Source organism: Microcaecilia unicolor, chromosome 8 (assembly GCF_901765095.1).
Source record: "Microcaecilia unicolor chromosome 8, aMicUni1.1, whole genome shotgun sequence".
In the NCBI taxonomy this organism is placed as follows: domain Eukaryota; kingdom Metazoa; phylum Chordata; class Amphibia; order Gymnophiona; family Siphonopidae; genus Microcaecilia; species Microcaecilia unicolor.
The window spans coordinates 175,738,346-175,750,170 of record NC_044038.1 but is presented as its reverse complement, the minus strand read 5'-3'; positions in this window follow the sequence as shown (position 1 = coordinate 175,750,170).

Genomic DNA, 11,825 nt, shown 5'->3' with positions numbered 1-11,825 from the left:
CATACTGGGTCAGATCAGTGGTCCAGGCGTGGCCAATTCGGGTCACAAGTACCTGGCAGAAACCTAGTAACACCATTACATGCTACTCAGTCCCAGGGCACACAGTGGCTTCTCCCATCTCAATAACAGACTATGGACTTTTCCTCCAGGACCCCTTGTCCAAACCTTTTTTAAACCCAGATACACTAACTGCCATTATCACATCCTCCGGCAATGAGTGTCAGAGCTTAATTATTCTTTGTATGAAAATTATATTTCCTCCTATTTGTTTTTAAAGTATTTCCGTGCACTTTCATTGAGTGACCCCTGGTGTTTGTATTTTTTGAATGAGTGAAAAATTAGTTCACCTCCACACCACTCAGAATTTTTTTGTAGACCTCAGTCATATCCCCCTCCGTTGTCTTTTTTCCCTAACTTCTTTAGCCGTTCCTCATATGTGAGCACTTCCATCCCCTCTATCATTTTGCTCACTCTTTGAACCTTTTCTAATTCTGCTATATCATTTTTTGAGATACGGTGACCAGAATTGAATGCAATACTTAAGGTGAGGTTGCACCATGGAGCGATACAGAGGTATAATATTTTTGGCCTTATTGTGCATCCCTCCTAATTAGTCCTAGCATCCTGTTTGCTTTTTTGGCTGCCACTGCACACTAACCATCTCAGAGACCTGGTGGAAGGAGGACAATCAGTGGGACACTGTTAACAGGGGTACAAATTGTATCACAGTTATAATGGATCAAATTGGAGGGGAGGGGTTGTGCTATATGTTAAAGAGGGAATTGAGTGGAGGAGTGGCCTAGTGGTTAGGGTGGTGGACTTTGGTCCTGGGGAACTGAGGAACCGAGTTCAATTCCCACTTCAGGCACAGGCAGCTCCTTGTGACTCTGGGCAAGTCACTTAACCCTCCATTGCCCCATGTACAAATAAGTACCTGTATACAATATGTAAGCCGCATTGAGCCTGCCATGAGTGGGAAAGCGCGGAGTACAAATGTAACAAAAAAAAATTGTTATGGCTAGAAATTCCATGTGTGAAGGGAAGGAGTATTCTGGTAGGGCTGGTTGACTGCCAGGACAGAATGAACAGATAGAGAAAGAAATGTTTACAGAAATTAGGAAAGCTGGCAAATTAGGCAACATAATGGGTGATTTCAATTACCATTTGTATAATAAAAAAAATATATATCATGAAAATGATGGAGGAAAAAAAGAAAATAAAATCTGCCTGGCAATCAATATATAAAGAAAATATTACCAGCACTTATTCATCTTTGGTCAAAAAACCCCTCCATGTTGTGAGCCATGGATATTGCAAGGAGGTGAGCTCTGGTGTCTCTCCCTGAAGTAGCAAATGGTAATTTGTGAAACAGGGAACCCCTGTTGGGATTTGGATTATAAACTCTGGACAAATGTTTGGCTTCTACTATTCAGATGTCATGTTTGAGACTGGTGTTATGTACTGTTCGTGAATATTTATGACTATAGGAATGGATTGGCGTGTTAGCATTTAACACGCCTTAACTTTATAGGCACGTTAAAAACGCTAATGCGCCTTAGTAAACATACCCCTAAGTTACTGTGTGAAGGTTTCTATTTTTTTGACCAATGATTGATAAATGCTGGCAATATTTTCTTTATATGTGGATTGAAAATTCATTTTTTACTGAGGTATTTTTTTTCTCCATCATTTTTTCATTGTAAAGTTATAGCTGAATGTCCTCTGTGATGTGCTACATTGATGAGACAGTATATTTGATATGTTGATTGATTATACCCATCTATCTCTTATATTGTGATTGAGTGGAGGTAAAATTCCTAGACGTAATAAATGACTGCTTCTTGGACCAAATGTTCCAGGAACAGAGGGGGAGCTATTTTAGATTTAGTCCTTAGTGGAATGCAGGGCATAGTAAGGGGCCCTTTTACTAAGCCGTGTAAGGGCCTATGCGTGCCCAACATGTGCCAAAATAAAGTTACCACGTGGCTCTTACAGTAATTTCATTTTTGCTGCACATATCTACTGCATGCCAAGTAGCTTTTGGCGCGCTTAGGTCATTACCACCCGGTTACTGCATGAGACCTTACTGCTAGGTCAGTGGCTTGCGGTAAGGTTTCAAACCCAAAATGAAATGCACAGCAAGTTTCATTTTGCCGCACGTCCATTTTTGGCAAACGTTTTAAAGTGATTCAGTGCACCTTAGTAAAAAGAGAGGTAATGATGTTGGGTCTGCTGGGAAATAGTGAACATAACATAATCAAATTTGAGCTAATATCTGGAGTGAAGTTGCAAAGGAAATTACTGTAGCAGCATTTAATTTTCAAATGGGTAACTGTAGTAAAAAGAGGAAAATGATTAAGAAGAAGCTAAAAGGATTGGCTGCAAAGGTTTAAAGTACCATCTTGGAAGCCCAGACCAGATGCATTCCATGTATTTATAAAGGTGGAAAGAAGAACAAATGATAGCCAGCATGGTTAAAAGGTGAAGTGAAAAAGGCTATTAGAGCCAAAAGAATATTCTTCAAAGAATGAAAAAATGACCCATGTGGGATACAAATGCAACAAACAAATAAATAAAATTAGAAGCAAATTAGTTTACTGGCAAGTTAGTTTATTGTGATTTAATATACTGCCTTTCATAGAATCAAAGTGGTTTGCAATCAATTAAAAATATAAAAACAATGGAAAGAACTACAACTCAAAAGATTAAAGGGAATTTTTAAAAAAAAAGCATTGATAATGAAGGATAAAAGAGAATATGAAGAGAAGCTTGCTGCAGAGGCAAAAACTCACAGTAACAACTTTTTCGGGTATATCAGAAGCAGAAAGTCTGTGAGGGAATCTGTGGGACCATTACATCATGAAGGAGCAACTGTGGCATTTGAGAGACTGAATGCTTTGGTCTTTACGGAAGATGTAAGAGATCTACCTGTACCAGAAATGGTTTTCAGGGGTGACGATACGGAGGAACCTGAAAGATGAACTGAGCCAAGTCAGCAAATTAAAGAGTAGTAAATCACCTGGACTGGATAGTGTGCACCCTAGGGTACTGAAAGAACTCAAACATGAAATTGCTGATATGCTGTTAGTGATCTGAAATCACCCGTAGTACCTGAAGATTGGAGGGTGGGCAATGTAACACCAATTTTTAAAAAGGGTTCCAGGGGTGATCTGAAAAATGAAAGGTCAGTAAGCCTGAAATGGGCCGGGCAAAATAGTGGAAACTATTATAAAGAATAAAATTATGGAATAGATAAACATGGTTTAATGGGTGAGCATGGATTTAGCCAAGGGAAGTCTTACCTCACCAATTTGCTTCATTTCCTTGAAGCTTGAATAAGCATGTTGAGCAGGTTGATGTGGAGGGGCATAATCGAACGTCGCCGGCCAAATAGATTGCCGGCGGCGCTACAGCTGGCGCCATCTTTTTTTCCGATAATACGGTTTAGCCCGGCCAAATGCCTTGGAGTTCGCCGGGTTTGAGATGGCCGGGTTTGTTTTTCAGCGATAATGGAAAGTTATGTCGGCCATCTCAAACCCCGGACAAATTCAAGGCATTTGGCCGTGGGAGGAGCCAGCATTTTTAGTGCACTGGCCCCCCTGACATGCCAGGACACCAACCAGCCACCCTAGGGGTCACTGTGGTGGACTTCAGAAAAGCTCCCACGTGCATAGCTCCCTTACTTTGGGAGCTGAGCCCTCCAAACCCACTACCCACAAATGTACTGCACCCACTAAAACTGCTCCAGGGACCTGCATACAGCCTCTAGGACTTATTGCTGCTGTATAACTTTGGCACACCAGTTCACACCTGAAGACTAATCTCTCTGAAAAAGTCCTTTCTTGAAATAAGCACGTTTACTCACAGTTAACTGCAGATCAGAGGTTGTGCCCCACTGGCAAAGAGTCCCCTGGTACTAAGATTAGCAGTAGGTCAGAGCTGGCACAATGGTGTACAATGCCCTCTTTCAGCACCATTCAAGGTAAGAACTACGTTCTCTAATGTGGGTAACACAGGAAAGGGAACTAAAACTGGCTTACAAAAATGGCCACTACCGCATGGACTACAACAGGAAACAAAACAGGGCACACTCTGACCCAGTTAGCAGGGGGGGAAAAGCACCATGGGAGTAGAGCCCAGTACCCTACACCCACCACAATGCATTGCTAATGTGACTCTGCAGGGCACCTAACAGAAAAGGTGTCACACTCACCTGAGAGCCACATCACAACCAGGGAAAGGCTGTCGGAGGATACAACACATTCTGCTGTCATGGAGGTGGGTACGGCATTTGAGGCTGGCATACAGGCTGGCAAAAAAGGTTTTTAGTTTTATTTTTTTAGTATGGAAGGGGGTTGGTGACCACTGGGGGAGTATGGGGAGGTCATCCCCCATTCCCTCCAGTGGTCATCTGGTCAGTTGGGGCACCTTTTTGAGGCTTGGTCGTGAAAATAAAAGGACCAAGTAAACCCGGCGAAATACTGCTTAACGCCGCTTTTTTTTTTCATTATCAGCGAAAGCCGGCCATCTGGTAGCCACGCCCATGCCCGCCCATGTCCCGCCTTCGCTAATCTACTGACACGCCCCCTTGAACTTTCACCGGCGAAGCGACAGGAAAGCGGCAATGCTGTCTAAAATGCCACTTTCGATTATACCGATTTTGCCGCTTTTAAGAAATCGCCGGCCATCTCCCGATTTGTGTTGGAAGATGGCCGGTGATCACTTTCGATTATAAGCTGGATAGTGTATCTAGATTTTCAGAATGTTTTTGGCAAAGTCCCTCATACGAGACTCCTGAGAAAATTAAAGTCATGGGATAGGAGGCAATGTTCTGTTGCGGATTAGGAATTGGTTATTGGACAGAAAACAGAGAGTAGGGTTAAATGGCCATTTTGCTCAATGAAGTTGAGTGAATAGTGGAGTGCTACAGGGATCTGTACTGGGACCAGTGCTATTTAACATATTTATAAATGATCTGGGAAATCAGAACGATAACAGTTGATTAAATTTGCAGATGACACAAAACTATTGAAGGTTGTTAAAACACACGCAGACTGTGAAAAATTGCAGGGAGACCTTAGGAAATTGGAAGACTGGGCATCCAAATGGCAGCTGAAATTTAATGTGGACAAATGCAACGTGATACACATTGGGAAGAATAATCCAAATCATCGTTACGTGATGCTAGGGTCCACCCTGGGAGTCTGCACCGCAGAAAAGATCTAGGTGGCATTGTAGACAATATGCTGAAATCTGCCCAAGGTGTGGCAGTGGGCAAAAAAGCAAACGTCCTAGGAATTATTAGGAAAGAGTTAGTAAATAAGACCAAGAATAATATAATGCCTCTGTATTGGTACATTGTGCGACCTCACCTTGACTATAGCTTTCAATACTGGACACCATATCTCAAAAAAGATATAGCAGAATCAGAAAAGGTTGAAATAAGAGTGATAAAGGGGATGGAACTCCTCTCATGAGGAAATGCTAAAGAGGTTAGGACGCTTCAGCTTGGAAAAGAGATGGCTGAGGGGAGATATGATTATCGTTTATTGGTTTTTCTATACTGACAATATTTGCATAGCAAATCAAATCGGTTTCCAATATAAAGGTTTGACTGAGGTCTATAAAATCCTGAGTGGTGCAGAACGAGTAGAAGTGCTTAAGTACATAAGTAATGCCACACTGGGAAAAGACCAAGGGTCCATCGAGCCCAGCATCCTGTCCACAACAGCGGCTAATCCAGGCCAAGGGCACCTGGCGAGCTTCCCAAACGTACAAACATTTTATGCATGTTATTCCTGAAATTGTGGGGTTTTCCCAAGTCCATTTAGTAGTGGTTTATGGATTTGTCCTTTAGGAAACCGTCTAACCCCTTTTAAAACTCTGCTAAGCTAACCGCCTTCACTACGTTCTCCGGCAACAAATTCCAGATTTTAATTATGCGTTGGGTGAAGAAAAATTTTCTCCGATTTGTTTTAAATTTACTACACTGTAGTTTCATCGTATGCCCCCTAGTCCTAGTATTTTTGGAAAGCGTGAACAGACGCTTCACATCCACCTGTTCCACTCCACTCATTATTTTATATACCTCTATCATGTCTCCCCTCAGCCGTCTCTTCTCCAAACTGAAAAGCCCTAGCCTCCTTAGTCTTTCTTCATAGGGAAGTCGTCCCATCCCCGCTATCATTTTAGTCGCCCTTTGCTGCACCTTTTCCAGTTCTACTATATCTTTCTTGAGATGCAGCAACCAGAATTGAACACAATACTCAAGGTGCGGTCGCACCATGGAGTGATACAATGGCATTATAACATCCTCACACCTGTTTTCCATACCTTTCCTAATAATACCCAACATTCTATTCGCTTTCCTAGCCGCAGCAGCACACTGAGCAGAAGGTTTTAGTGTATTATCGACGACGACGACACCCAGATCCCTTTCTTGGTCCGTAACTCCTACCGTGGAAATGAATGTTTTACTCTTTCATCAAGTACAAAGACTAGGGGACACTCAGTGAAGTTACATTGAAATACTTTTAAAACAAATAGGAGGAAATATATTTTCACTCAGGGGTTCTTTTACAAAGGTGTGCTAGCATTTTTAGCACGTGCATTAAACACTAGAGGCATCTATTCCTATGAGTGTTTCTCGCATGTAGCACACATTAATCAGTGCATGCTAAAAGTGCTAGCACACCTTTGTAAAAGATCCCCTCAGTGAATAGTTAAGCTGTGGAACTCGTTGCCAGAGGATGTAGTAAAAGCAGTTAATGTATTTTGGCTTTAAAAAGGTTTGGACAAGTTGCTGCAGGAAAAGTCCATAGTCCGCTATTGAAATAGACATGGGAAAGCCATTGCTTACCCTGGAATTGGTAATATAGAATTTCAGTATTATCTGGGTTTCTGTTACATGCTTGTGACTTAGATTGGCCGTTGTTGGAAACAGGATATTGGGCTAGATGGGCCATTGGTCTGACCCAATATGGTTATTCTTATGTTCTTATTTCAAGCAACTGGGGCCAATATAGACCAAATTTTGAGGCAATAAAAATTAATATATAATTTTTTATCACCCATGTAGGATGAACTGGCCATGACCAGAGATTTAAGTCTAGAGAAGGTCAAATTGTGATATTATTGAGATGATAATATGATGGGCCTTCTTACAAATATAGTTCAATAATTTCCACGATGTGCAGAGCTATAGCTGTTTGTTCTGATTTAGCTAGTTACTGGCCCCCACATCAAAGCCAGACACCTTGGCTTGGTTCTGTGTCTTAAGTGATACGACTTGGCCCGCTTCATGTTCTTCATCATGCATCTATTTCTCATGTGTGTCTCTTCACATTCCAGAAATAAAGCATATCTAAGACAATTAGAGCAAAATTCTATTTATAGTGCCTATAAAATTGGTGCTGAAAAAGTCCTTAGTGCAATTCCATAAAGGGTATGCTTCCTTAATAGAATCACAGTTAGCGCAAACCACGCCTAATTGTAGGTGTCTGGACTTAGGCCTGCTAAAGACGCGATTCTCGATTTATGCGTGCAAATCCTGGGAATGTCCCTGCAACACCCCCCCTAACCACGCCCCTATACAATTACATGGGATTGAAGTTAGGCACATGTTAGATGTGCCTGTAACATCATAGGTGCATATCCGATGTGCGCCTAACTTCCAATCAAACCCAATCAGTGCTGGTAATTGATTGCTACCATCCAGTTATCAGTGCCGATTGACTATTCAATTAAGTTGTGCATATAAATTGTGCACATGCCCAGTTTAATTAGCGCAACTATAGGTAACATATACAGGATTTGAGGATTAGTAACTATAAAAGGAATGCAGAATTATTTAAGTGTATGCTGAGATGTGAAAGAGAGTTTAAACCTTCACAGCAAGGGCTGTTCGCATTTAAACATTTTTGTAGGTCAGGGGTTATGAACCCAATCCTTGGGACACAACTAGCTAATCAGGTTTTCAGGATACCCACAATAAATATGCATGAGATGAATTTGTATGTGCTACCTCTTTTTGTTCTATGCAAATCTATCTCAAGCATATTCATGGAGAGTATCCTGAAAAACTGACTGGCTAGTTGTGTCCCAAGGATTGGGTTAAGAACCCCTGACCTGGATTAATTGAAATGGGCTAATAGAGATAATTATAGAATGCGTGAATATTTTTTACTAGTTTAAGAGGCAAGTTCCATGCAGTTTGGCTGAGAGCATTAAAGTGACATCACTCTGCTCCCCTTTTTACAAAGATAGTGGAGCAGTCCAAGGCTTGTGCTATTCTAAATAGGAGAGGCATGTTCATTCCTAGGGTGACATATCTTCATGGAATAAGAGGTATTGGAATTCTTGACCACAACGGTGTCAATATTCAGCTGGTGTGGCAACTGTATTCATTTACTCAATGTATGTATTATCAGTGGTGGGAGCATCACACTTTGTTTATAGCTATTTTGAAATTTTTTTGTTTGTTTGTTTTGGTGCTCCCTCTGCCCCTTCTTGATTAGATAATATCAGGCCATTCAGTTGTATTTTTGTAAAATTCTAAAAATCTACAGATAAAGAAATTATATGATATGATCAAAGATCACTTTTTGATACTTCAATTACTAAAATGTAGCAAATGTTACTGGCAAACTGGAAAAAATTCTCTTTATTAAATGAATATTTTTGGTGGCAGTCTTACTATACCATAAATATGAATTAGCATCAGCTCATCTATCAGGATCAGCAATTTAAAAATATGGTCCCCTCTTAATGACTATATACTCACTAGAGATTTCTGGAAAGTCATCGTCTTACCAGCTTTTTACTTAATTTAGTCATAATGTACTTAATTTTATGATTCTTCCTCTTATACATAATATATTGCATTTGTACTTATTTACCTTGTTTGTATGTTTTTATTGTTTTACTATGTTTTTGAAAATTCAATTCAATAAAATTTCTGGAAAAAAAATTATATGTTCACATAACTTTTGAACATCAGGCCAAATATGCTTTATAACGTTTAAAATAATGCACATGACAGCAAACCTTCAGTAAGGTAAGTTGAAAAATATATTTTTTTGTTCTGCTTTTCTCAGAACATTGTAGTTAACAATGAAAAATAACTAAAAAAAAATGTTTTGACTTCTTAAATTATAGGAGTTTTTATTGTATACAGAGTACATTGCAGAATGTTTTCCAAGAAATAATTAGCACTTTCAGAATGACTAGAAGAAGCTTGAGCATTTAAATTACATGGAGTTGGGTGTTACAGTTGTTAGTCTGTTTCTATTTCGAGTTAAGCTTCTGTGCTTTATAGCTGGCAGTGGGTCAGATAGGTAGAAATTTTACAGTTAAAAGAAAATATCTCTCTTGAAACTTCTCTTCCTACTACTCCTAATCGTTTCTGTAGTGCTACAAGATGTATGCATTGCAGTACAAGATCATCATGAGCCTCACCACTGGGATAGGATTTGGCTCACTAGTCATAATTTTGAATTGAAGCCCTAATAGCAAACACTAGAAGGTCCTCTGTAAGTCTGAAGCCATTTTCAAAAGCCCTTTATCCAAATTCATGGGATATCTGAGCATTACCAACCTGTGGGGCCCTTTTACTAAGCCGCATAAGCATCTATGCGCAACCAACGCGCGCCAAAATGGAGTTACTGCGTGGCTCATGTGGTAATTTCATTTTTGGTGCGCGGCCAAAAACATTTTCCATCGCGAGTATCGTACGCGCGCCAAGTGGCATTTGGTGCACGTAGTTCATTACCACGTGAGACTTTACCACTAAGTCAATGGCTGGCGGTAAGGTCTCAGACCCAAAATGGACGCATAGCAATTTTCATTTTGCCACACGTCCATTTTCTGCAAAAATTTTTAAAAAGGCCTTTTTTACAGGTGCGCTGAAAAATGATTCTGCATGCACCCAAAAATCCACGCCTACACTACCCAGGCCACTTTTCAGCGTACCTTAGTAAAAGGACCCCTGTATGAGGATAAGTTCTGCAGGACCATCATCGAATGTACATCAGCTGGGTAAGACATAGGAGGAGACGGAAATAATTAATGGACTCCATTTTCAAACATCTGTGCTCTGTTTTCAAGGGAGGTGTGCCTTCAAGAAAAGTCATTTGGCAAATCTCTGGAAGTATTTTATCCCAGGGCAGTTTGAAAGGAGAAAGTTCTCTCATACTTTGAGTGCTTTGCAAAGCCTATAGGTACAAGTACCTGTGACTTTTTCAACTTTCTGGGCAGACATAAAAAATGCACCACAAAAGATGTATTTTTGGTTTGAAGCCAGAGTGCAATTTAAACTTTGCACTCTAATATTTAGACCATTTTTCCAACTTTTAAATGGAAACTCTTTAGGTATTTCTCAGAACCAGATGTTGTTACGTTTTCCCACAGTAAAAAAGGAGTGACACAAGCTGCACATACTGCAACAGGACATGTTTATCCATTCCTACCCTAGCTGAGATAATATTTAACCATCACTCTGACCTCATGTACACCTTTAAATTACTTACCTTATCTTCTAACTCCTCTTACTCTCTTTCTTATCTATATATGTTCCATCTTTGCTTTACCCTTCACTGTCAATTAAAATGTTCTATTACATATTGTGTTAACATTGTTAAGTAGTATACTATCCAGCTTATTTTCGAAAGAGATCGCTGGCCATCTTCTGACACAAATCGGGAGTTGGCCGGCGATCTCCTGAAGCCGGCCAAATCGGAATAATCGAAAGCCGATTTTGGCCAGCGCCAACTGTGTTCCATCGCGGAGCCAGCCAAACTTCAAGGGGGCGTTTCGGCGGGGCATGGTTACGAGATGGCCGGCTTCGCCTGATAATGGAAAAAAGATGGCCGGCTCTGACAAGCATTTCGCCGACTTCACTTGGTACATTTATTTTCAGGACTAAGTCTCAAAAAAGTGCCCCAATTGACCAGATGACCACTGGAGGGAATCGGGGATCACCTCCCCTTACTCCCCCAGTGGTCACCAACCCCCTCCAACCCCCCCCCCAAAAAAAAAAAAAAATTTTTCCAGCCTCTAGGCCAGCCTGAAATGTCATACCCAGCTCCATCACAGCAGTATGCAAGTCCCTGGAGCAGTTTTTAGTGGGTGCAGTGCACTTCAGGCAGGTGGACCCAGGCCCATCCCCCCCTACCTGTTACACTTGTGGTAAATGGGAGCCCTCCAAACCCTCCCCAAAACCCACTGTACCCATATCTAGGTGCCCCCTTCACCCATAAGGGCTATGGTAATGGTGTAGAGTTGGGGGGAGTGGGTTTTGGGGGGGATTTGGGGGGCTCAGTAACCAAGGTAAGGGAGCTATGCACCTGGGAGCTATTTTTATTTTTTTTTTTTTTACTTTTTAGAAGTGCCCCCTAGGGTGCCCGGTTGGTGTCCTGGCATGTGAGGGAGGCCAGTGCACTACAAATGCTGGCTCCTCCCACAACCAAATGCCTTGGATTTGGCCGGGTTTGAGATCGCCAGCATTAGTTTCCATTACCGGCAAAAAACGATGCCGGCCATCTGAAACCCAGCTATTTCTGACATTTGGCCGGCCTGAACCGTATTATTGAAACAAAAGATGACTGCCATATTTTTTGATAATATGGTGCAGGACTGCTCTTTGCGGCGCCGGCCAAATAGATGACCGGCCATCTATTTGGCCGGCGCTGTTCAATTATGCCCCTCCATGCCATACTTTGTATTATTATTTGAATATTTTTACTGCTGTAATTGTCTATTGCTCATGTTTAATTTATTCTTGCTGTACACCGCTTTGAGTGAATTCCTTCACAAAGGTGGTAAAGAAA